At 48.5% G+C, this 27,881-nt stretch overlaps 11 pseudogenes; all 11 read right to left on the bottom strand.

Moving 5' to 3' along the window:
* Positions 1–9,382: 9,382 nt before the first annotated feature.
* LOC143999424 (5S ribosomal RNA) lies at positions 9,383–9,501 on the bottom strand (annotated as a pseudogene).
* Positions 9,502–9,601: 100 nt separating this feature from the next.
* Positions 9,602–9,720, bottom strand: LOC143999338 (5S ribosomal RNA; annotated as a pseudogene).
* A 100-nt stretch (positions 9,721–9,820) lies between these two features.
* On the bottom strand, positions 9,821–9,939 carry LOC143998991 (5S ribosomal RNA; annotated as a pseudogene).
* Positions 9,940–10,261: 322 nt separating this feature from the next.
* On the bottom strand, positions 10,262–10,380 carry LOC143998861 (5S ribosomal RNA; annotated as a pseudogene).
* A 99-nt stretch (positions 10,381–10,479) lies between these two features.
* Positions 10,480–10,598, bottom strand: LOC143999443 (5S ribosomal RNA; annotated as a pseudogene).
* Positions 10,599–11,549: 951 nt separating this feature from the next.
* Positions 11,550–11,668, bottom strand: LOC143998530 (5S ribosomal RNA; annotated as a pseudogene).
* Positions 11,669–11,802: 134 nt separating this feature from the next.
* On the bottom strand, positions 11,803–11,921 carry LOC143998564 (5S ribosomal RNA; annotated as a pseudogene).
* A 99-nt stretch (positions 11,922–12,020) lies between these two features.
* On the bottom strand, positions 12,021–12,139 carry LOC143999127 (5S ribosomal RNA; annotated as a pseudogene).
* Positions 12,140–12,242: 103 nt separating this feature from the next.
* On the bottom strand, positions 12,243–12,361 carry LOC143998702 (5S ribosomal RNA; annotated as a pseudogene).
* Positions 12,362–13,062: 701 nt separating this feature from the next.
* On the bottom strand, positions 13,063–13,181 carry LOC143998457 (5S ribosomal RNA; annotated as a pseudogene).
* Positions 13,182–25,963: 12,782 nt separating this feature from the next.
* On the bottom strand, positions 25,964–26,082 carry LOC143998943 (5S ribosomal RNA; annotated as a pseudogene).
* Positions 26,083–27,881: the final 1,799 nt, after the last annotated feature.

The following is a 27,881-nucleotide window of genomic DNA, read 5'->3' on the forward strand; positions in this document are numbered from 1 at the left end:
TGGTTACCAATGGGGATTGACATTTCATCTCTAATTCACATTCACATTTCTAATGCAGTTTGTCTTTTTGCCATGTCATCCTCTGCCAGTTATTTTCCTTTCTTATCCTTATGCTATATTTGGGGTATATTTACTACATTATTAAAGACACGTAATGAACCCGATTGATAAAAACCTACACACGTCGTTGCTGTCATTTCCTGTATTTCCACTTAAACTCGACTTGTATATACTGTCTCAATATTAATCTGTGTTATTTTGCTATATTTATTATTAGAATAACCAGATTACGATCTCTATATCCTGGTAAACCAACTCACACAAAACCATCTCATTTCTACCTTACACGCAGCAATAAATATTAAGATATTAACATTTAACCGGTATCTCTCTGCAATAGTAAACGGAATGGGTAGATCACTCATCTAATATCAGTCTTCTCAGTGCTACCGGAACAACTTTTACATTTAGAGTAATGCAACGATTTCTCAGTTTTATGAAGCTACTGCAACTAACGCTTTGGATTTCTTTCCTGTTAAATTACGCTCTGCAATATTAAGCCATGTAAATTGTCCTATTGGTCTACTAACAATGCTATGTATAATAATACAAATCTTTCAAAAGCAATATCGTCTCACTACAATACTTACACTCTGCATAATAAATATGATTAATGCGACTAATGCTAATAATAAAGTCGTCTAAAACTCGGCTATAGGTAGAGAATAAAACTATCTTACATCAAAATAAACCATGTACTGCCAAACCAATAACGGCCAATTACTTAACGTCTATCAGTCAATGACTTAACAAAATAAACTTAGCACTCTTTTGTTCTATTTTTTATATATGTAGTTCTCTACATTAACTGTCACATTGATATCACCACTGACAACACACTACTGACCTTTTAACAGCACCAAATATGAAAAAAGCACTGTAACTCTTTACATGATTTAGATGTAGTTGCATTAGCAAAAAATAAAGTCATGTCTTCTGTACACGCTAGCCTTTCTGTATACATTAATCTTTCTGTGTACACCAGTCCCTCTATATAGACTAGCCTCTCTGTCTTCTGTATACACGTGCCCGTAACCTATATACACTAGCCTGCCTTCTTTTTACAATAGTCTCGGTGTCCAAGCCTCTCTGCATACACTAGCCTCACTGAATTCCCCAGACTCTCTTCTGTATACACAAGCCTATCTGTAAACAATAGCTTGTCATCTGTACACACTAGCCTCTCTGTATACACTAGCCATTCTTCTGTATACACCAGGCTCAGGGGAATAACATTAGCCTATCTGTATTACCTTGTTTTACTTTTCTGATTTCTGTTTCTTTTCTAGGGTCTACCTCGCCGTATACCCAAGCCAATCTTATTACCCCAGCCTCATTCCAATTATAATAGCCTCACTGTATACCCCAGGCAGTCTTGTGTTGGGTTTTTTCAGTCTGCTCAGCCATCTTCTTGTAGGGTTCTTCGGGTCAGCCCTTGCTCCCTTTTCCCCACGTATCCTCTCATTCACAAGAAGTTCATTCTCATGTCTGGGTTACCTTGGGCATCAGGCTCATCCTATCCTTCACGGGACATTCATTTGGGTTTGCGTAGCTTGCAGGCTCTTAAGGGGTTCCTTCTCATCTTCAGGTCAAGAGTCGGTGGGTTCTACTCTCACAGCGGTAACTTACAGTTGGCATTTGGGCATATGTCATTTTATGGATGGGATCTTTACCTTTCCTTTTCCACCTATACTTGTGTCTTTTTGCCCTCTTTTCAAGCATACTGACCATCCAGGCCATGGCACACCTCAGGCCTTGGTTCTTAACCACTACAATACAGGGCACTTTCGCCCCCTTCTTTCCCAGCCCAATTTTCAGCTTTCATCGCTCTAGCGCTTTCAGTGACAATTGCGCGGTCATGCTACACTGTACCCAAATGAAATTTTTATCATTTTGTTCGCACAAATAGAGATTTATTTTGGTGGTTTTTATTCACGACTCCGTTTTTTATTTTTTGCGATATAAGCGCAAAAAAGCGGAAATTTGGAAAAAAAACAATATTTTCTTTTTTCTATTTTAAAAGAAATCCAATAAAATCAAATTTTGTCATAAATTTAAGCCAAAATGTATTCTGCTACATGTTTTTGGTAAAAAAAAATCTGTTAAGTGTATAATAATTGGTTTGTGTGATCACGGACATATGTACGCAAATGATCATGTACATATGTGTGCAGGTGATCACGTACATATGTGTGCACATAATCATTGGGACAAGTGATTTTAGTGGGACATATGTGGGGGACATGTTTTTATTATTAGGGACATGTGTTTTTATTTTTTGGGGACATGTGTGTTATGGGGACATATGTGGGGACTGTGTTTACACTGTGTGGTGTGTTGTGTGTTTACACTAGACTGAAGATCAGTGAGTAAAAAGCTGTAAAAAACAGCTCATACTCACTGATCATCAGCCGGCTGCAGCAATCTACTCTCCTCTCCTCAGCGATGACTTCTGTGTGAGGAGAGGAGGAGCCGATTGCCTAGCAACCGGCTGTTTGTTTACATCACATGACGGCCGTGATTGGACACGGCCGTCATGTGATCAGGAGGGCCAATCACAGAGCCCTGATTGACATTCCTGAACGTCCTATCAGAAGTAGACGGCTCCCACCCGGCCGTATATGTGCATTGGCCGGGTGGGAAGTGGTTAAGTAATATCGCATTTCCCACTTGAAGACTCCGATTACAAGTGCGAAGGCTGGCCGCAGGCCAGCCCGTATTTGTGGGAGGAGTCTGAGGGACTATTAAACCCTCCTCCTCTGTCAGGGTCAGGGTTGGTGTTTTCTAGGGAGAGAGACCGAGTTACACAGACTTGCTAGTGTATACAGACGGAATAGTGTATACAGAAGACCAGCTAGTTTATACAGAGAGGCTAATGTGTACAAAAGACAGGCTAGATTATACAGAAGAACGTACTGGATATGCAGAGATGGAGGCGAGGTTATACTGAGGGAGAGGCTGTTTTACACAAAGAGGCTAGTGTGTGCAGACTTGCTAAAGTATACGGACAGACTAGTGTATACAGAGAGGCTATTTTAAACAGAGAGACTAGGGAAAACAGAGAGGCTAGTGTACAGAGACAAGCTGACAGTGAGGCCGGGGTATAATGAGAAGCTAAGTTATACAGTAGACAGGCTAGTTTATATAAAAGACAAAATTGGGTAAACAGAATACAGGCTGGGGTATAATGAGAGGCAAGATTATACATAGAGGCTAGGGTATAAAGATGTATACAGAAAGGCGGGGTATACCGAGAGACTATGTGTATAAAAGACAAGCTAGGGACGGACTAGTGTATACAGAAGACCGGCTAGTTGATACAGAGAGGCTAATGTGTACAAAAGACTGGCTAATGTATACAGATAGGCTAGATTATACAGAAGAACATCCTGGGTATGCAGAGAGCTCAGCTTCAAGGGATGGCCAACGTGAGTAATATGAGTGAGACTCCTCACCCCCCCCCCCCCCACCTACCAGATCTGACTTTCATCCCCTTGCCCTCTCTGCCCCGGTCATCTGGTGGCAGTTTTATGCACTCCCTGGCCCCCACCCATTCATAATCCTTACCGACCTTTCCTTCCGCTGCTCACAGGAACATACTGGATGACTTGTCTAATTAACCAACTTGTACAAGACACCGCTATCCTCCTGTCTGACACCGGTCCCCATTGGAGGCGTTACCCCTCACTGTTTGGGTGGTCCCTGCCTCCCCCTGGATGCTCCACATATACCCCGACGACATTGTCGGAGGGGCACCACTTGACAGGTGGCATCTCCCATTGGAGGAAGGGATGATGGCCCCAACCCCTTGGCAGCAGGTTCTTTCATGTACAGACCAGGGCGGCTCATCTTCCCTTCTGGAGTCTTGACCTTAGAGGGGGGAGTTGCACTTTGGGGGGTCTGAGTGATACCTAGTGCGCTGTACTGGAAGGGCTTGACATTCCCGCATATGTGTCCCCTCTCCCTGGTTGCGCCCCTCGTCCCCCCCTCTGGCCCCCACCTACTCTTTGCCGAGATTGCCTTCTGCAGCTTTCGGGGACACCCTGGATGACTTATTTATTGAGCCTATTGGTGCGAGACACTGCTTCCCTCCAGTTTGACTCTGGACCCCCCTGGAGGATTTACCCCTTACTGTTTTGGCGGTCCCAGCCTCCCTCTGGATGCTCTACACAGCCCCCGATGGTGATGCAGGAGAGACACTAATTGGCGGGCCCCAGAACTGCTGCTCGGGTGAAGTCTCCCGTTGGATGGAGGGATGGTGGCCCCAGCCCCTTGCCTGCCGGATTCTCCATGCACCGACCAGGGCTGCTCCTCTTTCATCTTCATGTGGTGACCATGGAGGGGAGGAGTTGAAACTTATGGGGTCCGGGTGGTTGCTGGTGTGAGCACGCTAAAGGACTTGACCTTTCCGCATGTTTGTCCCCTCTCCTTTGCTGCCCCTCCTTCCCTCCCCCCTTCCCTCCCTTACCTCCTTCCCTTCCCTCCCCCCTTCCCTCCCCCCTTTCACTCCCCCTTTCCCCCCTTACCCCCCTCTTTTCCCCCCTTCCCTCCCCCTTTTCCCCCGGGGCGTGGATGGAGGAGAGGGGGTAAGAAGAGGACAATCTGCCAAAGAGAGAAATACATTTGTTCGGGGGCTGCATGTACTTTTGGGGTATGGGACGGGGGGTGGTGGATCCCATTCTGTGATGCCTTTTCTGTTGTGACGGGCTCCCTCGTGCATGCCTACATTTAGGGCGAGCTGAGGAGACCCCTCAGTGCTGACAGTTCTATGCTCTACCTCTGTTTTAATTATACTATTGTTTTTTGGTTCTATGATGTTACTGATTGTCTTTTATTTGCATACCGGTATCAGACGTGACATTTACCACTGCCGGGACTGGGGGGACTGGGATCCGGGGGCTCCCTCTCCGACCTGTCTACCCACCAACCCAAGTAGGACGGCGCTTTAAACCCAGTGTACATCTGGTAAACGCTATAGCATAATTGTGCTGTTTTAGTATACAATTCCTGTACTGTTGAGTGCGGACAACCCTTAATTTCCCTCTCCCCCTGGGGTTGAGGTGCCCGGCCTCTTTTTCCCCTTACCTTTCCTTCCATTTGCCCTTCCTTTTTCCCCCTTAGTTCCCTCCATCCATTACCTACCCAATACCTACCTTGGTTCAACTTTCTTTGCTTTTCTCGGACGTCCCCCTTCCCCTCCCCGAGGAGCGATGGCAGACTCAGTCAAGGTCACCTCTCTAAACGTTAAGGGACTGAACTCCTCTGAAAAACGGTGGATCCTCCTGTGAGAACTGAAGACTTCCTGTACTGATGTGGCCTTTATACAAGAAACACATTTTAAAAATACTAGCCTCCCCTTTCTACGGTCAAGATCCTTCGCTAAGGTCTACCACTCTACTAACCCCTCCTCTAAGACCAAGGGAATCTCCATTCTGATCTCTAGCAGGCTCCCCTCGGTTCTCCAGGATTCTCTGGTGGACCCTGGGGGCCGATATCTTTTTCTTAGGGGCCACATTGGAGAGCTCCTTTTTACATTTGCCACTGTGTACGCTCCCAATGATCACCAAGACACATTCCTCAGAACTACCCTGCACAGATGATGTGACTTTCGGGAGGGCCAGTTGATATTAGGTGGGGACTTTAATGTCCCCTTTCGCCATCGGTTGACACTTCTGCCTCTTGCTCCTCATTTACTCTAGAAAGCGGATTACTAAGTGCTTACTGAATGACCAATTAGTTGATATCTGGTGTCTGCAACACTCCGGGGAAAGGGACTACTCTTTTTGCTCTTCCCCTCACAAATCATACTTGAGGATAGACTTCTTCTTGATTCCACATGACCAACTGCACTTGGTGAGCTCTTCCTCCATCGGCCATATTACTTGGTCTGACCACGCTCCTGTAGCCCTTACCTACACCCTCTCTAGGAACCCCTCACCTAGGACTCTATTCTGGCACCTTAATGAGAGCCTCCTCCAGATACCGGAAGTTTTAGCAGATGTGACCAGGGAATTGGACCTTTATTTCCAAGAAAACTAAATGCAGGACTGCGACCCGGGGATAATTTGGGAGGCTCACAAGTCAGTACTCCGCAGGGTACTTATCAGGCACGGGGCACGCATCAAACGAACACGGAAGGAACAAATTGCTAATCTGTTTTGTGAACTTGCCTCTGTGGAAGCGAAACATAAACATGCCCCCTCACGGACCTTAGAGATTGAATTGGGGACACTCCGTACCCAGATTACTGACCTACTCCATTATAAAGCGAAAGCAGTACTCCAGTTTTGTCGTAAACTGATGTAGGAATCAGGGGACAAATGCAGAAAAATCTTTGCCAGGTCAGTAAAGGAGTGGAAATCTGCCTCTTACATACAACAGTTGATAGATGAGAATGGCCAGAGGGGCTCTACCCCAACCCAAATAGCCAAAGTCTTTGAAAAATGCTACTCTGATCTCTACAACCTGCCCGATTCAGGGTCCGGACAGGACAATATAGACAGATATGTAACCGGTTCTGGTCTACCAACCCGATCACACTGGAAGAAGTCCAGATGGCCGTGGGACCTCCGAAGGTGGGTAAGGCTCCGGGCCCTGACGGATATACCGCACAATACTATAAGACCTTCCTCCCTATTCTCGGCCCGCGCTTGGTGAATTTATTGAATACTCTGAGCTTGAATGGGGATTTTCCTGAGCATACCCTTAGAGCCCACATCTCGTTGATACCTAAGGAGGGCAAAGACCCGGGCCTATGTGGGAGCTACAGACCCATTTCCCTCCTAAATTCGGTCCTAAAACGATTCTCTAAAATCCTCGCCACGTGATTGGCACAGCACTTGCAGTCCCTTATACATATTGACCAGTTAGGTTTTATTCCCACCAGGGAAGATAGGGACAACACCATTAAGGTGCTTACCCTGGTCCATAAAGCAAAGTCATCTGGGACCCCTTGTCTTTTCGTGAGTACTGATGCCGAGAAGGCTTTTGATCGGGTCAAATGGACATTCATGTTCTCGGTCCTTCGCCATATAGGTCTGAGTGAACGGATGTTGGCATGGATAAGTAAGATATACTCACGCCCTTCAGCTCAACTCAAAGCGAATGGGGTGCTCTCATCTCCCCTTGACATCGGGAATGGGACCAGACAGGGTTGCCCCCTGTCGCCCCAGTTATTCGCACTGTCATTGGAACCCTTTCTCTCCACAATTCGACAAAACTCAGACATAACGCGACTCCAAATCGGTACTATTGAAATCTGCCTACGTAGATGACATGCTGTTCTCGTTGACGAATCCCAGAGTTTCCTTGCCAAATCTCCTTCGGGAATTCCAGATATACGGGATACTTCTTGAAATCAGAGGCCATGGGGGTCGAAGTCCGCCCGCAAACGTTACTAGACTTGTAGTCCAATTTTCGATTTAAATGGACCCATACAGCCCTTAAGTACTTAGGTACTTACATTCCACAGGACAACGCGCGTACGTTTATGTTGAACTTCCCCCCACCCCTTGTCACTAAGATCCGCAGTTTGCTTCACGGGTGGCATTCTGGCCTCCATTCCTGGTTCAGGAGATGCAATCTCATTAAAATGAACATACTCCCTAAATTTACCTATCTTTTCCAAGCTCTCCCGATCCAGATTCCAGTCCCGTTTTTTAAGCAAGCTCAATCCCTGCTCACTCAATTTAACTGGGCCCACAAAAATCCCAGACTTAAGTGGTCACAGCTGACATTGTCTAAACAACAGGGAGGGTTGGTTCTCCCTGACTTGCGATGCTACTACCTGGCCTCCCATCTGGGGCGTGTATTGGACTGGAATGGAAACAAACTTTCTAAGCTCTGGGTGCTACTAGGACAATCTCACTCCCAAATTCCGCTAAGAAGCACCATGTGGTGCTATAAGGATTTACCCACAGAATTGACGTCACATCCCACTATAGGGGCTTCATTGAAAGTCAGTCACCTGATCGCTACCCAAAACACACTCACGTCTTTGACTTCCCCCCTATTCCCTATACGTGGCCATCCGAACTTGGAACCGGGGACCCACTTAGAATTTCCAACCTAGACCATGCGTCTAAATTCGTCATTGATGGAAAATGACCTTCTTTCTCAACCCTAACAGATCCGACAGGGCTTTTTCAAATGCCTTTTTGGAGAGCGGCGCAACAACATCATTTTTTCCATTCCATCCCCAATACTCAAACTTTCGCATGCCCTCAGACGGAGTTTGAGACTCTATGCAGGAGCGAAGGCCCTTTGGTCCACATTCTCTCTCAAACAGATCACCCACACTTAACCTGCCTGTCCAACTGGGAAAAGGACCTTAATTGCTCGTTTTCCCCAGCACAGAGACAACGCATTATCACTTTGGCTCTCAAAACCTCGCTGTGCACGAAGATACAGGAGACAAATTTTAAACTTCTCACCAGGTGGTATTTGACACCATCAAAGCTGCATAAATAATTCCCCTCTTCCTCGAACATATGCTGGAGGTGTGGAGAAGAAGAGGGCACGTTGATCCACATTTTTTGGTCCTGCCCCAGCTTGGTGGACTTCTGGACAGAGATCCGATGCATAACACAAAAATTCACAGACTTCTCCATCCCGGAAGAGGCTGCATTTTTTCTCTTGCACCATTGACAGATTCCCATTAAGAAGTACAAAAAAATAAATTTTACGGCATGTGATAAATGCGGCGAAATCCTGCATCCCTCTCTATTGGAAAAAATGTTCCCCCCCTTTCATTACTCACTGGCTTAGGAAAATAGAGGACATTAAAAAAAATGGAGGACTTGATCCTCACATCACAAGGTAAACAAGAACTTTTTAAACAAACCTGGGACATCTGGAATACCTTTATATTCTCGCTGGAAGGATGTCGCCTGCTATCACCTTAATGCTCTGAGCTTTCCTTGACTGGCCCCTTGGACAGTGGCTGCCATTGTGTCTCGTCCCCTCTTCTCCTTTCCTGATCTTTCACCCCTTCTCTTTTCTTCCTTCCTCCCCTATCTCTCACCCCCTCCACCCACTCTCTCTTTTGGAAAAAGTGGAAAATTGGGAATGACGGCCCCACCCCCCCCCTCTGGATGGATTATGCCGGAGGGACCTGGGGTTTGTGTGACCCTGGATCTTGGTACAGTACTTTATCCGTGCTTTGAATCATTATGATTGATGGAAGGCAGACTCACAGTTGCGAATATACCTGTATCAAGTATTGTTCAGCAGCTTTTTGCTCTGTATTTCTCTGTTGCATTATGTACTCGGGGGACCGTCTTCCCCTGTTTGTAGAAAAAATTATATTTGAAAAAAAAAAAGAAGCCTACGACACCTGGTATTCCCAGGCGGTCTCCCATCCAGGCATTAACCAGGCCCGACCCTGCTTAGCCTCCAAGATCAGACGAGATGGAACAGATTCAGGGGGATGTGGCCGTAGCCAATAACTTCAGGCACTCTCAACTCTCTTGACAAACGCCAAGATGGTCACCTTGGGAAAGAAACAAAAAAAAAACAAGTCAACACCAACAACATAAAAAGAAGTCTACAGCACCTAGTATTCCCAGGTGGTCTCTCATCCAGGTATTAACAAGGCCCGACCCTGTTTAGTCTCTGAGATCAGACGAGATCTGGTGCTTTCAGGGTTATGTGGCCATAGGCAAGCTCTTCAGGCACTCTCAACCCTCTTGACAAACACCAAGATGGTCACCTTGGTAAACAAACAAAACAAAAACAAGTCAACGCCAACAACATAAAAAGAAGCCTACAGCACCTAGTATTCCCAGGTTGTCTCCAATCCAGGTACTAGCAAGGCCCAACCCTGTTTAGCCTCTGAGATCAGAGGAGATCGGGCGCTTTCAGGGTTATGTGCCCATATGCAATCTCTTTGGGCACTCTCAACCCTCTTGACAAATGCCAAGATAGTCAACTTGAGATACAAGCGAAAAAAGACAGGTCAATGTCAACAACATAAAAAGAAGAATACGGCACCTAGTATTCCAACGCCATCTCCCATCCAGGTACTAACTAGGCCCAACCCTTCTTAGCCTCAGAGATAAGAAGAGCTAGGGCTTTTTCAGGGTGATGCAGCTGTAAGCGATCTCTTTGGGCACCTCTCAACCCTCTTGACAAATGCCAAGATGGTCACCTTGGGAAACAAGCGGAAAAAAACAAACGAATCAACGCCAACAACATAAAAAGAAGCCTACAATAACTGGTATTCCCAGGTGGTCTCCCATCCAGGTACTAACCAGGCCTGACTATTCTTAGCCTCCAAGATCAGACAAGATTGGGTGCTTTCAGAGTGATGTGGCCATAGGCAATCTCTTCAGGCACCCTCAACCCTCTTGACAAACACCAAGATGGTGACCTTGGGAAACAAGCTAAAAAAAACAGGTCAACGCCAACAACATAAAAAGAAGCCTACGACACCTGGTATTCCCAGGCGGTCTCCCATCCACGTACTAACAAGGCCTGACTCTTCTTAGCCTCCAACATCAAATGAGATCGGGTGCTTTCAGGGTGATGTGCCCGTAGGCAATCCCTTCAGGCACTTTCAACCCTCTTGACAAACGCCAAGATGGTCACCTTGGGAATCAAGCAACAACTTAAAAAAAAAGCCTATGGCATTGAGAAATCCCAGGCGGTCTCCCATCCAGGTACTAACCAGGTCCCAACCCTGCTTAGCCTCTGAGATCAAATGAGATTGGGCTCTTTCAGGGTGATGCAGCCATAGTAGATTTTTTTCAGGCACGCTCAACCCTCTTGACAAATGCCAAGATGGTCACCTTGGGAAGCAAACAAAAAATCAAGTCAACGCCAACAACATAAAAAGAAGCCTACAGCACCTAGTATTCCCAGGCGGTCTCCCATCCAGGTATTAACAAGGCACGACCCTTTCTAGCCTCTGAGATCAGAGGAGATTGGGTGCTTTCAGGGTGATGTGCCCATAGGCAATCTCTTTGGGCACTCTCATCCCTCTTGAAAAATGCCAAGATAGTCACCCTGGGAAACAAGCGAAAAAAAACAGGTCAACGCCAACAACATGAAAAGAAGAATACGGCACCTGGTATTCCAAGGCCGTCTCCCATTCAAGTACTAACTAGGCCCAACCCTTCTTAGCCTCCGAGATCAGAAGAGATAGGGTGCTTTCAGGGTGATGCTGCTGTAAGCGATCTCTTTAAGCACTCTCTACCCTCTTGACAAATGCCAAGATGATCACTTTGGGAAACAAGCGAAAAAAAACAGGTCAACACCAACAACATAAAAAGAAGCCTGCGGCATCTGGAAAACCCAGGCGGTCTCCCATCCAGGTACAAACCAGGCCCAACCCTGCTTAGCCTCTGAGACCAGACGAGATTGGGTGCTTTAAGGGTGTTGCGGCCGTAGGCAATTTCTTTGTGCACTCTCAACCCTCTTGACAAATGGCAAGATGGTCACCTTGGGAAAAAAGGGAAAAAACACAGGTCAACGCCGACAACATAATGAGAAGCGTACGGCACCTGGTATTCCCAGGCTGTCTCCCGTCCAGGTACTAACCAGGCCCATCGCTGCTTAGCCTCCAAGATCAGATGAGATTGGGCTCTCTCAGGGTGATTTGGCCGTAGGCACTCTCTTTGGGCACTCTGAAGCCTCTTGACAAAGGCCAAGATGCTCACCTTGGGAAAAAAGCTAAAAAAAACAGGTCAAAGCCAACAACATAAAAAGAAGTCTACGGCATCCAGACACTAACCAGGCCAGATCCTTCTATGGCACCTGGTCTTCCCAGGCAGTCTCCCATCCAGGTACTAACCAGGCCTGACACTGCTTAGCCTCTGAAATCAGACGAGATCAGGTGCTTTCAGGGTGATGTGGCCGTAAGCATTCTCTTCAAGACACGCCCAACCCTCTTGACAAACGCCAAGATGGTCGCCTTCAGAAACAAGCGAAAAAAACAGGTCAAAGCCAACAACATAAAAAGAAGCCTATGGCACCTGGTATTCCCAGGCGGTCTCCCATCCAGCTACTAACCAGGCCTGACACTGTTTAGCCTCCGAGATCAGACGAGATTGGACGCTTTCAGGGTGATGGGGCCGTAGGTGATCTCTTCGGGCACTCTCAACCCTCTTGACAAATGCCAAGATGGTCACCTTGGGAAACAAGTGAAAAAAAAAAAACAGGTCAAGGTCAATAACATAAAAAGAAGCCTACGGCACCTGTTATTCCCAGACGTTCTCCTATCCTGGTATTAACCAGGCCCAACACTGCTTAGCCTCCGAGATCAGACAAGATCGGGTGTTTTCAGGGTGATGGGGCCGTAGGTGATCTCTTTAGGCACTCTCGACCCTCTTTTTAAAAGCCAAGATGGTCACCTTGGGAAACAAGCGAAAATAAACAGGTCAACACCAACAACATAAAAAGAAGCCTACGGCACCTGGTATTCACAGATGGTCTCCCATACAGGTATTAACCAGGCCGTACACTGCTAGGCCTCTGAGATCAGATGAGATTGTGCGCTTTCAGGGTGATGTGGCCATAGGTGTTCTATTCAGACACTCTCAACCCTCTTGACAAATGCCAAGATGGTCATCTTGGGAAAAAAGTGAAAAAAAAACAGGTCAACGCCAACAACATAGACCCTGGCGGTCTCCCATCTGACCCTGACCCTGACCCTGCTTAGCCTCTGAGATCGGGCGCTTTCAGGGTGATGTGGCCTTAGGCGAACGCTTCGGGACATACTCAAAACTCTTGACAGATGCTAAAATGGTCACCTTGGGAAACAAGCGAAAAAAAAACAGGTCAAAGCCAACAATATAAAAAGATTCCTACGGCACCTGTAATTAGGTACTATCCAGACCGGACCCTGCTTAGCCTCCGAGATCAGATGAGATCGGGCGCTTTCAGGGTGATGTGGCCGTAGGAGATTTCTTCGGGCTCTCTCAGCCCTCTTGACAAATGCCAAGATGGTCACCTTGGGAAACAAGCGGAAAAAAAAAACATGTCAACGCCAACAGCATAAAAAGAAGCCTTCGGCACCTGGTATTCCCAGTCGGTCTCCCATCCAGTTACTAATCAGGCCCGACAATGCTTAACCTCCGAGATCAGACAAGATCGGGCACTTTCAGGGTGATTTGGCCGTAGGCACTTTCTTTGGGCACTCTCACCCTCTTGACAAACGCCAAGATGGTCATCTTGGGAAACAAGTGAAAAAAAACAGGTCAACGCCAACAACATAAAAAATAGAATTTTTATATACAGCTTACCTGTAAAATCCTTTTCTTGAGAGTACATCACGGGACACAGGAGCTTCATTACATAGTGGGTTATATAGGCACCTCTGGTGATTGGACACTGGTTAACCCCCAATTAAGGAGAATTCCTCCCCTATATAACCCCTCCCATATGGGAGGCACCTCAGTTTTGTAGCAAAGCAATAGGAAACCACGTAAAACCCAAGAGGGGTGGGAGCGCTGTGTCCCGTGATGTACTCTCAAGAAAAGGATTTTACAGGTAAGCTGTGTATAAAAATCCTATTTTCTTGATCATACATCAGGGGACACAGGAGCTTCATTACATAGTGGGATGTCCCAAAGCAATGCTCAGATTGAGGGGAGGGAGACACAGATCATAATATATAGACCGCCAAGGACCGGAGGACCTAAACTGCAGCCTGCAGTACACTGCGCCCAAAGGCGATATCCTCTTGCCCTCTGACATCCACCTGATAGAATCTGGTGAATATGTGGACTGATGACCAAGTTGCAGCCTTACAGATCTGAGCCAGGGAGGCCTGGTGATGCACTGCCCAAGAAGCACTTACAGCCCTAGTTGAGTGCGCTTTCACTTGAAAAGGAGGGATCTTCCCTTTAACACTATAGGCCTGAGAAATAATCTGTCTAATCCACCATGAGAGAGTGGATTTTGATGCCACCTGACCCTTCCTAGGGCCTTCCGGCAAAATAAATAAGCAATCAGTTTTCCTTATCTGTGCAGTTGCCTGAAGATAGATACTGATTGCCCTTACCACATCCAAAGTGTGCAAAGATTCTTCTTCTGCAGACTGTGGGTCCGGAAAAAAGGATGGTAGGCTTACATCTTGATTCAAATGGAATCCTGAAACCACCTTAGGCAGAAAGGACCTGTTGGGACGCATTACCACCAGGTCCTTATGAATAATTAGATACGGTTCTTTACTGGAGAGAGCTGCTAGTTCTGACACTCTTCTAGCCGTGGATATGGCTACCAAGAAAACCAATTTTTTAGTCAAAAGAACTAACGAAGCCTGATGCAAAGGTTCAAAAGGTTGCCCCTGCAAAGCTGAGAGAACCAAATTCAGATCCCATGGGCATACCGGAGGTTTGACTGGCGGTCTTATCCCCATAGCCCCCTGGATGAAAGCCCGCACCAGGGAATGTGATGCAAGTGGTTTCTGAAAAACCACTGACAAGGCCGAAATATGCACCTTGATAGTGCTTATGGCCAAATTCATTTCTAGGCCTGACTGGAGGAAGGCCAAGATCCTGCTAATGACATACTTTCTAGGATGACATTCCCTGAGTTCACAACAGGAAACATATGCCCTCCAGATTTTGTAGTAAATAAGCCTGGAGGCCGGCTTTCTGGCATTGACCAGAGTAGAAAGGACTGGGCCCGAAAGCCCACGGTCTCTCAGAATGTGGGTCTCAGCAGCCAAACCGTCAAATTCAGACTGTGTAAAGCAGCATGGTAAATTGGACCCTGTGAGAGCAGATCTGGCCGGAGAGGGAGGATCCACGGCCTGCCTACTGCCAACTTCATGATCTCTGCGTACCACGGTCGCCTGGGCCAAGCCGGGGCTACCAAAAGAAGCGACTTTGTTTCCCTCTAGACTCTTCCCAGGAACCGCGACAGAAGCGGGCACGGGGGGAAGGCATAAATCAAATTGTACTGATCCCAGGGAACTGTCAGAGCATCCGACCCCTGAGCGAGTGTATCTCTTGTCCTTGACACAAATTTGTCCAGTTTTCTGTTGAACCTGGACGCAAACAGATCTACGTCTGGAGTACCCCACCTGCGACATATGTTCCAAAACACGTCGGGGTGCAGAGCCCATTCTCCTAGGCACAACTGCTGGCGGCGCAGAAAATCTGTCTGCCAATTTTCCACTCCTGGAATGAAGACTGCAGAAAGGCATGGAACATGCCTTTCTGCCCAGACAAGTATACGATTCACCTCTTTTTGCGCAACCAGACTTCTGGTACCGCCCTGGTGATTGATATAGGCCACTGCTGTGGCATTGTCGGACTGAACCCGAACAGGTCTGAAAGACCAGTTTATGAGAGCCATATAAACTGCCCGGATCTCCAAGACATTTATGGGCAATAGCTTCTCGATCGCAGACCATTTCCACTGCGAGCACGTCTCCTCCAACACTGCTCCCCAGCCTGTCAGGCTGCCATTTGTCATAATAATCTTCCATGGAAGAGGAAGAAAAGTTTTGCCTTTCAGCAAATTCTCGGTTTGTAACGAGACTCTTAGACTCGTTAGACGAGACTCTTGCGTGTCCCTGGGGATAGACGCATAGGAAGATCCAAGGACTGGGGCTTCCTGTTTCAAGCCGCAAGGATGAATCTTTGCAGAGGCCTTGAGTGGAACTGGGCGAATGGAACGGCCTCGAAGGAGGCGACCATTTTCCCAAAGAGTCTCATGCACAACCGAATGGGGGAAGATCTTCTGCCCAGAATTAGACGCACCAGATCCCCAATGGCCAAGGCTTTTGGCCTTGGTAGAAACACCTTGCCCTGAGCAGTGTCGATAACCATACCCAGGTATTCCAACCTGGTAGCAGGCTGTAGGGACGACTTTTCTAGGTTTATAATCCAACCTAGGCGTTCCAGCTGTTCTAGCGTTCTGGTAACACTGTGGTTCAGGAGCGCTACTGTTTTCTCTATGAGAAGCAAATCGTCTAGATAAGCCATGACGGCTATACCCTGAGCTCTTAGGTTTGCTAAGAGAGGGTCCAGAATCTTTGTGAAGACTCGAGGGGCCGTAGCTAGCCCGAACGGCAAGGCCACAAATTGAAAATGGCGCCGCTCTACCGCAAACCTTAGATTCTTTTGGTGTGCGGGAAAAATTGGCACATGGAGATATGCATCCTTGATGTCTATTGATGCCATAAACTCTCCCCCTTGCAGGGAAGAGACCACAGTGCGAATTGACTGTATTCAGAAGGACCGGATGCGTAAAAAACGGTTCAGATCCTTCAGATCCAGGATAGGTCTGACACTTCCATTTGGCTTTGGAACGGTGAAGAGATTCGAGTAAAACCCTGAACCCTGTTCTTTTGGGTCCACTTCTACTATCACCCCCTGGGATAGTAAGTGATCTAAGGCCAGAAATAGCGGTCTTTGCTTTACTGGGTCCCTGGGGATCCTTGACCTTAGAAAGCGAGAAGGTGGAATCTCCTGAAACTCCAGCTTGTAGCCCAGAGATACCGAAGAGACCACCCACTCATCCCGGATCTCTTCCCGCCAGGCTTCTGCAAACTGCAAGAGCCTTCCCCCCACTTGGCCGAGCGGGGGCGCTCCTTCACAAGGAAGCTTTCGGGCTCTGCTTGGCAGGCTTTCGCCCTCAGGATTTCTTCTGCCCCTGGGCCCGGCCTTGAGCCTTTCCTGTAGAGGGGGGTTGAGAAGGCCGTCGCCACTGCTTAGAGCTTGATGCTCCGGGAGAGAGAGAACGCCTAAATGATGGACGTTTGCTCCTTTTGACTGGAAGGAGAGTAGATTTACCCCCTGAAATTTTTTGGACGAATTTGTCTAATTCTTCTACAAACAAACGTTCCCCTTTAAACGGGAACCCAATCAAATGCTTCTTGCATGATAGCTCAGCTTGCCCAATTCTTTAGCCATAGGGCCCTTCGCATGTGTACCAACAGGAGAGACAAACGAGATGCTTGTTGGACAGAATCCGAAATCGCATCAATCAGGAAACACAGAATTTGAGGTATTTCTGCATAATTCTCCACTTCCTCACTGGGAAAGAGGCCAAGCATCTGCTTAACCTGTTCCTTGAGGAACTGACACAACCCCACAGCTGCGACTGTAAGTTGCACTACAGTGCCAGTCATGGAAAAGGAGGCTTTTTTTTTTTTGTAAAATCTTTATTTTGAGATATTTTGACATTGAAACACACTTAAGTATACATTAGACAGGTGTGTCAGGACCAAACAAAGAACAAATAAACTGTAGGAAACAATGACACCCATAAAAACTGACCCAGTGGCCAAGAGTTGGCGGCTCAAACCAGACACATGAATTAGGCAAACGGGTGGAGATGAACGTCTGGAGTGTCTTCTAGCTCATACACATCAAGTCCGGCCTCCGTGGGCTAGGGCCCCGCTCCAAGGTGCCTCTGAGCGGAAAGGAGAGGACGGGCCGGAGCCCAGTCCCCCACCTCCCGTCATACAAAAGGCCGGGGAGGCATGGGACCACCCCCAGGGGCCGCCCAGGAGAGGGGGGCACAATCACCTCCAGCAACCTCTCCCAAGCGTCCCCCGGGGGTAGGACAGGCCCACAGCAACCCCCCCGCCCAGGAGGGACGTCCCAGCATGGACCCCTCCGGACAGAGGGATTCCCCCCGTCAGCCAAACAAAGTGGCCGCAGGGCCAGCCAGCCCACAGGAAGCCTAACGCACCACCACAGCTCAATACCACGTAGGTCAATAAAAGGCAACATCTTATAGTGTGGAATACAGAGAAAGAAGGTAAAAAAGAACAGTAGGAAGGGTGAGAGAGAGGCAAGAAGGGGTAGAGAGGGGATTGGGGGATAGGGTAAGGGAGGAGGGTGGAGCCTACTTGACATCCCTGCGAAGTGCAGCGGTCCAGCACCAGGCGAGTCTCAGCAGCAAAGTCGTCTCTCCGTCCATGGGGCAAGAAGGTGAAAAACAGCCACTAGGTGGGAACATCATTGTGTGTGCGGGATCTCAAAGAGGGTTCCGCTAGCTCCAGTAGAGCCAAGTCCAGACTGGAGGTAGCGTATATAGTTTCGGACATGTAGACTGTCCATGATTGCCATATGCTGTCACACTTAGCCCGTGTACCCCTACAGGTTGCCACCCAATATTCCGCTTCTCTGATGTCATTCACTTTTTTGACCCAGTCCTCCACTGTGGGAGTCCTAGTTTGTTTCCAGTAAATCGGTATAAGATGTCTGGCCGCGTTCAACAGATGCGGCAGAGGGCTTTTTTTGTATCTACCAATCGGGATCGGAGGAATGTGCAAAAGATAGTTGGCCGGAGACAGTGGCACATCAAGATGCAAAACTGCCTCTATGCGGGATCGGATGTCCTCCCAGAATGGCTTGATTCGTGGGCAATCCCACCAAATATGAAGGAGGGTGCCCAATTGGCCACATTCCCTCCAGCACCGGTCCGATACCGAAGGGTAGATACGTGCTAAGTCTGCCGGCACTCTGTACCAGCGAGACAGTACTTTAAAATTAGTTTCTTGGGTTTTGGACTCCATGGAGCTAGCGTACGTGAGTTTGTAGAGGTGGGACAGTTGGGCCGCGGAAAAGTCAAGTTGTAGCTCCCTCTCCCAGACCCGTATGTATGTCGGTCTAGCGACCTCGGTAACACAGCCCAGCAAGTGATATAATTCGGAGATCAGGTGGGGAGTGGGTTCATCTGCTACAAAAAAACGCTCAAATGGTGTAAGGAGCGCTTCGTCCCTGATTAAGTGGCCATGGGCTTCAAAAAAGTGGTGCAATTGCCTGTATCGCCAAAAATTCATAGCTGTCTGCGCATGCCCGGTCTGCAGGGATTCATAGCTGACCATTTGGCCACCGCTGAGAAACTGTCCACAACTGGCATTCCCGTCAGCTGCCCAGGGGACAAAAAAGGCCCTCCGCTCCCCTGGCGGGAACCATAGGAACCCTCCCAGCGGGGCAAGCGGAGAAACAGGGGGGGATAGGCCCAGCGTCTTGTTCAGTTTGTCCCAAATCAAAAGAGACTGTACAGTGAGCGGGGAGACATCCACCGATAACCCCCTATATTCCGGGGACAACCAGGGCGCATAAGCCAAATCTCTCCCAGCTAGCCATTTTTACAGAGAGACCCACACTTTTGACTTAGTATGAAATTTCCAATTAAGTATCCTCTGTAGAACAATAGCCCTGTGGTACCTCTGGATATCCGGAACCCCCAGACCCCCCGTCAGCTTCGAGCGTTAAAGCAAGGCCATGGCTATTCTAGGTTTCTTTGTGTTCCACACAAATGTCGACAGAATGCTATTCAATTGGGTAAAAAACAGTTTAGGGAGGGAGATGGGTATCATTTGTAAAAAGAATAATACTCGGGGCAGGATATTCATTTTAATAATATTAATGCGGCCGAACCACGTAAAAGCGGTTTTGGTCCACTGCAACAAATCCGCCTTGATAGCATGTAATAAGGGGGGGAAATTAGCGGCATATAAGGCATCAAAGCAGTTGGTCAACTGGATGCCCAGGTATTTAATAGAAGACGTGGCCCAGGTAAAGGGGAATGCTAATTGCAGGTGGTCCGCTTGAGGCGGGGCGAGGTGAATAGGCAAAATCTCCGATTTGGAAAGGTTTATCTTGAAATTGGATAACTCACCAAAAGTCCTCAGCTCCTTCAACAGAACCGGCAACTAGATCAGGGGTTCAGAGAGATAAAGGAGCACATCGTCCGCATACGCCGACAGTTTGTGCTCCGTCATCCCAACCTTCAGGCCTCTAATGTCTGCGTTCGCCCTCACCCTGCAGAGCAGTGGTTCCAGTACCAAGGCAAAAAGGAGAGGAGACAGTGGACACCCCTGTCTCGTGCCGTTTCGAATCGGGAACCGGGAGGAAAGCACCCCATTCACCTTCACCTGTGCACACGGAGTGGAGTACAAGGCCATAATCGAAAGGACGATACAAGGTTTAGGATCAGGACTGTTACGTGCCCAATGAATGAGTTGGATTGCCCTGATGGAGTTATCTCTCGCCTCCCTGCCACGAATAAACCCTGCTTGGTCTGGGTGGATAATTTGGGGCATAAGACTCCCAAGTCTGTTTGCCAGGACTTTTGCTAGAATCTTAATATCGACGTTAAGAAGGGAAATCGGTCGATAGCTCTGGGGGACGGTAGGATCTTTGCCCTCTTTTGGCAGCACCGTAATGTGTACCAACAGTGCTTCGGTTGGGATAGGCTTCCCCTCCGCGATGGAATTAAAGTAGGTGCACATATGTGGCGTTAAGAGGGGCAGGAAGATCTTATAGTAGGAACCCGAAAAACCATCCGATCCCGGGCTCTTGCCCTTGGGCAGGGATTTCACCGTTAGCACAATTTCCTCCGGCGAAATCGGCCGCTTCAAGTCGACGCATTGTTCCGCCGTAAGTGTAGGGACTCTCGCCGACGCTAAAAATTCTTGAATGGCAGCAGACTTGGGAGGCTGAGCGTGTGCGGGCGAGGCCGGGGAAAGGTTATAAAGTTGGGCGTAAAATTCCTGGAACCCCGAGGCAATCTTGTTGGATTGGACCCAAACGGCACCTGAGGGGGAACGGAGCTTCTGTACATAAGCTTGAGCATGTTTCTTGCGAAGGGCCCTGGCCAGCATACGGCCGCATTTGTTTCCATGTTCATAGTACCTGTGTGAAAGATGCCTGGCCTGCCTACACGTGTGGCGATCTAATAAACGTAAAAACAGGTCACGCAATTCAAAAAGCTTCTGCTTAGCCTCTGGGCTCCCCCCCTGCTTATGGGAGAGTTCTGCCGCCTGTAAGGCGGCCAGAACCCTGTTGAAATCCTCTTGACGTGCTTTCTTGATTTGGGAACCCAATGATATCAGTTCCCCTCTAATCACGGCTTTGTGCCCCTCCCAAAGCACACCCGCACTTATCTCATCCGAGGCGTTTTCCCTAAAATAGTGGTAGATGGTCTCCGACACCTTGGCAACCGCAGCAGAGTCATCCAAGAGATTTTCGTTCAGTCTCCACGTCCAGGCCCTGTGGGGACCAGATGGTAATTGAATGGTCACGCCAACCGGTGCATGGTCCGAAAGGGTGATGCTGCCAATGGATGCCGTCTGCAGAAGCTCAAGCGTGGGACGGTCAACATAGACATGGTCTATGCGCGTGTATACGTCATGGACGGACGAGTAATAGCTAAAGTCTCGTCCCGAGGGATGCAAAATCCTCCAGATATCAAGTAAAAGGTGTGCCTGCAGTGATTTGCGAAAGTGTTTGAAAAAGGCATGGGAGTGTGAGGGTCGGGTGCTCGAAGTGTCGAGCAGATGGTCCGGGCAGACATTAAAGTCCCCGCCTAAAATTAAATACCCGGCTTTAAAGTCTGTCAATAGGTCAAGGGTAGCGTCCAGGAAGGTAAGCTGATCAGAGTTGGGGGCGTATAAGGAGGCGAATGTGTACATACACCCAGCTATGGTGCCCTTTAGGAAAACAAATCAGCCCTGAGGGTCAATTTTGCTATCCACTGGCTGAAAAGGGCACGTCTTATGGAACGCTATGGCAGTCCCTCTGGACTTGGCCTTAGGAGATCTACTGTGAAACCACTGATTAAACATATGGGTGGGCAACCTGGGTAGGGAATGGCTGGTGAAATGTGTTTCCTGCAGGAAGACCACTTGGGCCTTCAACTTTTTAAGTTCCCACCACAATTTGTTCCTCTTCCCCGGAGAGCAGAGACCCCGTAAATTGTAGGAAATTACCTGGAGTGTAGACATGGGAGAGTTGGAGGGTGGAGGACTGGGCAAGCGTCCCAACCCGCCTGGTGTAAGGACCGCAGCAACAGCAGGCTCCTAGGAAAAGGGGGGAGTGAAAAAAGAGGGAGAAGAAAAGGGGAGAGATAGGGAGATAAAAAACACAAAAAAATAGTACAAAAATACCAACAACATAAAAACAAAACAGCTACATCAAAATTAGACAATGCAGCAGTTTGGGGGGAGATGGGACCCACCCCACTATCCGGGGGGGCTCCTAGCCCCCTCCTAAAGTCCCAACAGGGAACTAAACCCATGGATGGATGGCCTATGTGGGGAACCTAAACCAAAATAAGGGGGAAAAGGAAGGTCCCCGCCCCGCCCACCACATCTGAGAGCAGAATAGCCTCAATTCGGGAGAAAAACCGATCCAAAAAAGCAACAAAAGTAAAAAATAAAAGAGGAGGAAAAAAGGGGTGAAGCCCAGTGTGGGCTGATTGCATTCGGGGACGTGGAGTCTGGCCGATCCCTGGCAGAGGCCCCCCCGCCACGGTAGCCGCACAGCAAACTGCAGACCGCGGAGGGGGGGGGGTCACGGAGGTAGCTACGATGGCAAAAGAAAAGGGGGAAATAAAAACAGAAACCAAAACACATTAAAAAAAAACCCTCCCCCCACCCCTGGTGCCCCGCAAAGGGAAGAAAAAGGGGGCGCCGTGGCAGACCACCTTCCAACATTGGGAATGTAAACATTCTCCGCCCTGTAGGCCTAATCTGATAGTCAAACAGTAACAAGGGCTGGAGAGAAGTCACCAAAAATTCTTGCGGCCACGGCAGCCACAGTCTTCGGCCGCATAGGGCACATCCAGGTCCCTGGAACACCCGGGGGGGGGGGGGTACAGGGTCAAAACATCCCATTTACAATTCCCGTGGGGGGAGGCCCAGACACCAGCAATCATAGTAGAAAAAGTCCGCAATCAGCCGTCTATCACACAGCCCAGGCTCGGTATCAGTCTCGGGTGGTAGAAGGAACCACTGAAGAGTTGCGGGTTGAACTATGTCTGTCCCTCCGTCGATGCTTGCGTGTGACTGTAGACCATCTGTGAGGAAGGGGGGGGACAAGAAAGTCGCTCGGGGGTCCTCTACAATCCAGAAAGTCCACGGGATTCAGCCCCAGAGAGGATAGAAAATGTGGAAGATCGTCTTTTGTGCGCAGGGTCACCTGCCTGCCATCCTTAAGCACATGCAGAGAGAAGGGGAAGCCCCAGCGGTAGGACAGTCCTGCAGCCTGGAGCACAGAAAGGAGCGGGCGAAGGGCTCTCCGCCGCATGAGGGTGCGCCGCGAGAGATCCTGATAGAAAGTCAGTCGAGCACCATCAAAATCATAAAAGGGCTTACCCCGCACTTTTTTCATAATCCGGTCCTTGATAGTATATTTGTGAAGTTTACAGATTATATCCCTGGGATTGTCAGCGTCTTGAGACGGGGGGCGCAGTGCTCTGTGGGCTCGGTCTATTTCAATAGGAGCAGTGGCTGGGACTCCCAATATGTCCCTAAAGATATCAGTCAGAGTGGGGACAATATCCCTGGGTCCAGTAGCCTCCGGGAGCCCCCTGATCCTGATATTGGCCCTCCTGCTGCGGTTTTCAACATCATCCAATTGCCCCAGCAGTACCTCAAGCTGATGGTCTTGTGTTTGGCACCTAGATTGCAGCAGAGCAATAGCGGGGAGAGTCTCCTCTAGTTTTTCCTCCAGGGCCTCCACTCTGTGACCCAGATGTGTAGTATCAGCTTTAAGCTGGGCAATATCAGCGGTGAAAGCCTTCTCCACTCTGCTAGTGAACTTTTCTAGGTCCTCTCTGGTGGGGAGAGACATAATATGGCGGCGTATTGTGTCATCTCCCATGAGGTCTGAGACCTCTGAGCGGCCATCCAGGGACCCGGGGGATGCAGGGGGGGCCGAATCGCTTACCGATCCTGGGGAGGGCACCGGAGAAGCCAGGGGAGACGGTCCGGTTGACTGGGAAGGCGTCACAGTAGCAGGCTGTGAGGATTTCCCAGCTTTCTGAAGTTTCCCGGTCGATATTGGGTCCATCGCGGCCCTGTCTGTGGGGGCCCGGGAAGAACTGATCCAGCTGTCCCTGCCGCTTCTTGTTACCCTGCGGCGGTCGGGAAGACTGCCGGGATCGTTGGGACATTGAGCCCGGTGATGTGGATCGGATTTCCCCGCTGAGGGCAGCTGATATGTGCGGCGATGGAGCGGAGCTGAGGTGAAGCACTTCCTCACTCCTCCATGGTCAGGACACGCCCCCCCAAAAGGAGGCTTTTAATAATGTTTCCAGCTTCTTATCAGTTGGATCTTTAAATACCTGAGCATTATCCAAAGGACAGGTCAGATTTCTATTCACGCAAGAAACAGCCGCATCGACAGATGGGACCCCCCATTTCTTGGTGAAACTTTCCTCCAGAGGATAAAGCATAGAAAACCTTTTAGGAGGAGCAAACAGTTTATCGGGATGTCCCCAATCCTCATACAACAATTTATCCATTAAGGGATTAATTGGAAAGGAAAAGGCAGGTTGTGGGATTTTCCTGACTCCCAGGGAAGAAACAGAGGACGTAGCGATCTCAGCAGCAGGCATTCTGAATGTGGTATGCACCAATTCAGTATAATACTGCACCTGTTTTCTGAGCGCCTGGGAGGAGGGGACTCTCTCCTCTTCCTCTGATTCATCCGACTGCTCAAGATACCTGTCCCAAGATAGGGATCTCTCCTCATTGTCAGAAGTGTCATCTGAAAGAGGAATCTCAGCAGAGGGAGGGGATCTACCCCTTTTCCTGCTTTCTTTCAGGGAAGCTGAAATAAAATTCATGATTCTCCCTTCAAAACCTTCCAATGTAGCCCTAAGGGAGTCCTCAGTGATGTATACCGGGGCTGAAATATCAGGAGAGGCTGCAAATCCTGACAGGGGCACTGACTCATCCTGTGAGGCTGACTCCAGTCTTGCAGGGGGGGGATGGTAACCTACAGGCATTTTTAGAACCCCTAGACCTAGGCGGTGACTTACCAGTGTCCTTGTTATCTCCCCCTGAGACCCTCTTACAAGGAGACATAGTCCTAAGCTACAAAGCAGAGGTACTAGTACAAAGTGCAATCACTGTTGTGCTTAAAGTCTCACAATAAATATATATGCTTAAACTGCACAACCTGATGCTGAGTAGGTTTGTCTTAGGTTTGCCTGGATCCAATCCCTTGGGATGCTTACTGCCCACAGCTCCTGTGTCTCCACTTACAGCCCCCTGACGCTCTGGGCTGTAAAACTGCGCAGTACAGCGCCGTGCACACCGAACGACACGGCTCGCAAACACACTCCCGCCTCCTCCATTAGCACGGAAGCGTGCTTGGTGTGCGTGCACGAGGACTGCCGGTATCCAGGGGGGAAGGGAATTGCCATCGGAGCTGTCTGGGACCCCCAGACTACGTATTACATTCATTGTGGCTGAGATTGCAGTGGAGACATGAGTCATCTGGGAGAACCAGGCTTCACTGAGCGTGTGTATCTGAAAGGCATGTAAGTATGCATCAGGCTGCTCTTACTCCCCCTAGTGGTGGAAACCAAGTAAGACATACAACTACTCAATGAAGAAATCCATAATATAATTTATACAGGATTAACTTCCCTTACCTGTCCTCGCCGCAGGAATTGCTGAAAACAGACAGATTCCAGCCTTCACCCATCACGGCGGGCAGAGTTGTGCCAACCTTCAGGTTTTTTTGGGGGTTCCTTCTCAGAAGAACCTCCTACCTGGACCTTGTAAAAGACTCTGCCAGAAACTTTCGTGCCACTATGTAAATAGTACAGTAAGTCTGGTTTTCCCAGAGCCCAGTCTTCCAATAGGAGAGGACTTACAGGCAAAACCTCGTTTCTTCAGATGACGAGGCCCGGGTACCATATCATCTTGGGAGTCAAAATATCGGCCCGAGATATGGATCCGGTTTGTTGTAGCCCTTAGGCCCCCGCAGGGACCTGCACAGAACTTTCTTCATAGCACATGTTTTACGTGACCAACCACCACTGGCAAAGGGAAAAATTAGGTGCCTCCCATATGGGAGGGGTTATATAGGGAAGGAATTCTCCTTAATTGGGGGTTAACCAGTGTCCCATCACCAGAGGTGCCTATATAACCCATTATGTAATGATCCTGTGTCCCGTGATGTATGATCAAGAAATAAGCATACGGCACCTGGTATTCCCAGTCGGTCTTCCATCCAGTTACTAATCAGGCCCGACAATGCTTAACCTCCGAGATCAGACAAGATCGGGCACTTTCAAGGTGATGGGGCCATAGGCGATCTCTTTGGGCACTCTCAACCATCTTGACAAACGCCAACATGGTGATCTTGGGAAACAAGCTAAAAAAACCAAGTCAATGCCAACATTGGAGGCTAAGCAGGGTTGGGCAATCAGTTTACTTGCCTGAAATAGGCATCTCAGAACTGCCATCTGGCTGCTTCCCGGGTTTCCAACTCCTTCAACTAATCCCAGGAGACAATACTTCGCCTCCATCCTGGTGGAGGATCCAAACACCTGATCAATGGTTCCTGTCACCTCCGTCCAGTAGCAGATCAACTTCGGGCATCTCCAAAACATGTGCATCATGTCTCCCCCCATGTTCCCGCACCGGGGGCAACTTGCGTCCGGCCGTTCGGCCAAATTGAAAAAGTTTACGAGGAGCATAATAAGTTCTATATAATAAGAACAGATGTGACATCCTCTGAGAGGAGAGCCACAATTGACCACAGGCAGTATTCCTGTGGCCAATTATAGCTCAAGGGGGTTTAGTACACACCCCACACTATATAAGGCAGCCAGCGCAGCGGCCTTGTATAGTGTGTTGCGGCGGTCAGGGAAAGAGGACGATAGGCAGGGACAGTGTCTTTACTGCTTGGGAACCTAGCACTGTTACAGTGGGTGTTATGTGCCTCCTGCACAGTACACACCTGAAGCTACCCTTTATTACTGGTGTTCAATTTTTGCAATACAGGCATCGGCAGTGCAGAAGTTAGAGTGGGTGTTGTGTGCCTCCTGCACAGTATACACCTGAAGATACCCCTTATTGCTGGTGTTCTGTTTCTGTAATGCAGGAACCTAGCACTGTTACAGTGGGTGTTGTGTGCCTCCCACGCTTGTCCTTATTTTCGGCAGCTGGACGTGTTGAGCCACATCATGGCTTGGTCGGATGTGAAAGACCAAGCCCTCCTAATGCTCCTCATCCTCTCTCACCCAGGCTCAGGGTACTAGCCTGTGTTCTGTATACACTAGGCTTTCTTCTGTATACCCTATCCTCTCTTTATACACTAGCCTGTCGTTTATGTACACTAGACTCTTTGTTTACCTCATAAATGGCAGTGTATATAGAAGGAAGGCTAGTTTATACAGAGAGGCTAAGGTATACAGAAGGTAGGCTAGAGAATAAAGAAGACAGGCTAGTGTATACAGGACACATGCTAATGTATAGAGAAAACAGGCTTGGTTATAGAGAGAGACTGAGACTATTATATTCAGAAGAAAAGCTAGTGTATAGAGAGAGGCAGGCTGGGGTATACAGAGAGGCTAGTGAATACAGATAGGGTGATGTGTACAGAAATGCTAGTGTATACTGAGAGGCTAGAGTATACAGTTATTCTGGGGTATACAGAGACTAGTTTAAAGAGAGGCTAGTGTATACAGAATACAGACTCGTGTATGCAGATAGGCTTGAGTATACAGAGATGCTAGAGTAAACAGTGAGGCTGGGGTACACAGAAAGGCTAGTTTAAAGAGAGGCTAGTATATACAAAGATGTTAGTGTATAGAGAGAGTCGAGTGTATACAGATAGGACAGTGCATATAGAGAGACTAGTGTATACAGAAGACAGGTTTGGGTATACATCCAAGCTGACAGTGTATACAGAAGCCTGGGTAGTGTATACAGAGAATCTAGTGGATACAGAAGACAGGCTGGTGTATTCTAGCTAGTTTTTAAAGTCTAGTGTATACAGAAGACAGGCTGTGGTATACAGAGGGTTTAGTGTATTCAGAGAGTCTGGTGTATAGAGATGCAAGGGTGTACAGAGAAGCTAGTATATATAGAAGACTACAGCATACAG

This window comes from Lithobates pipiens, unplaced genomic scaffold, assembly GCF_037356315.1.
Source record: "Lithobates pipiens isolate NorthernLeopardFrog02 unplaced genomic scaffold, aLitPip1_a1.2 Scaffold_19, whole genome shotgun sequence".
NCBI lineage: Eukaryota > Metazoa > Chordata > Amphibia > Anura > Ranidae > Lithobates > Lithobates pipiens.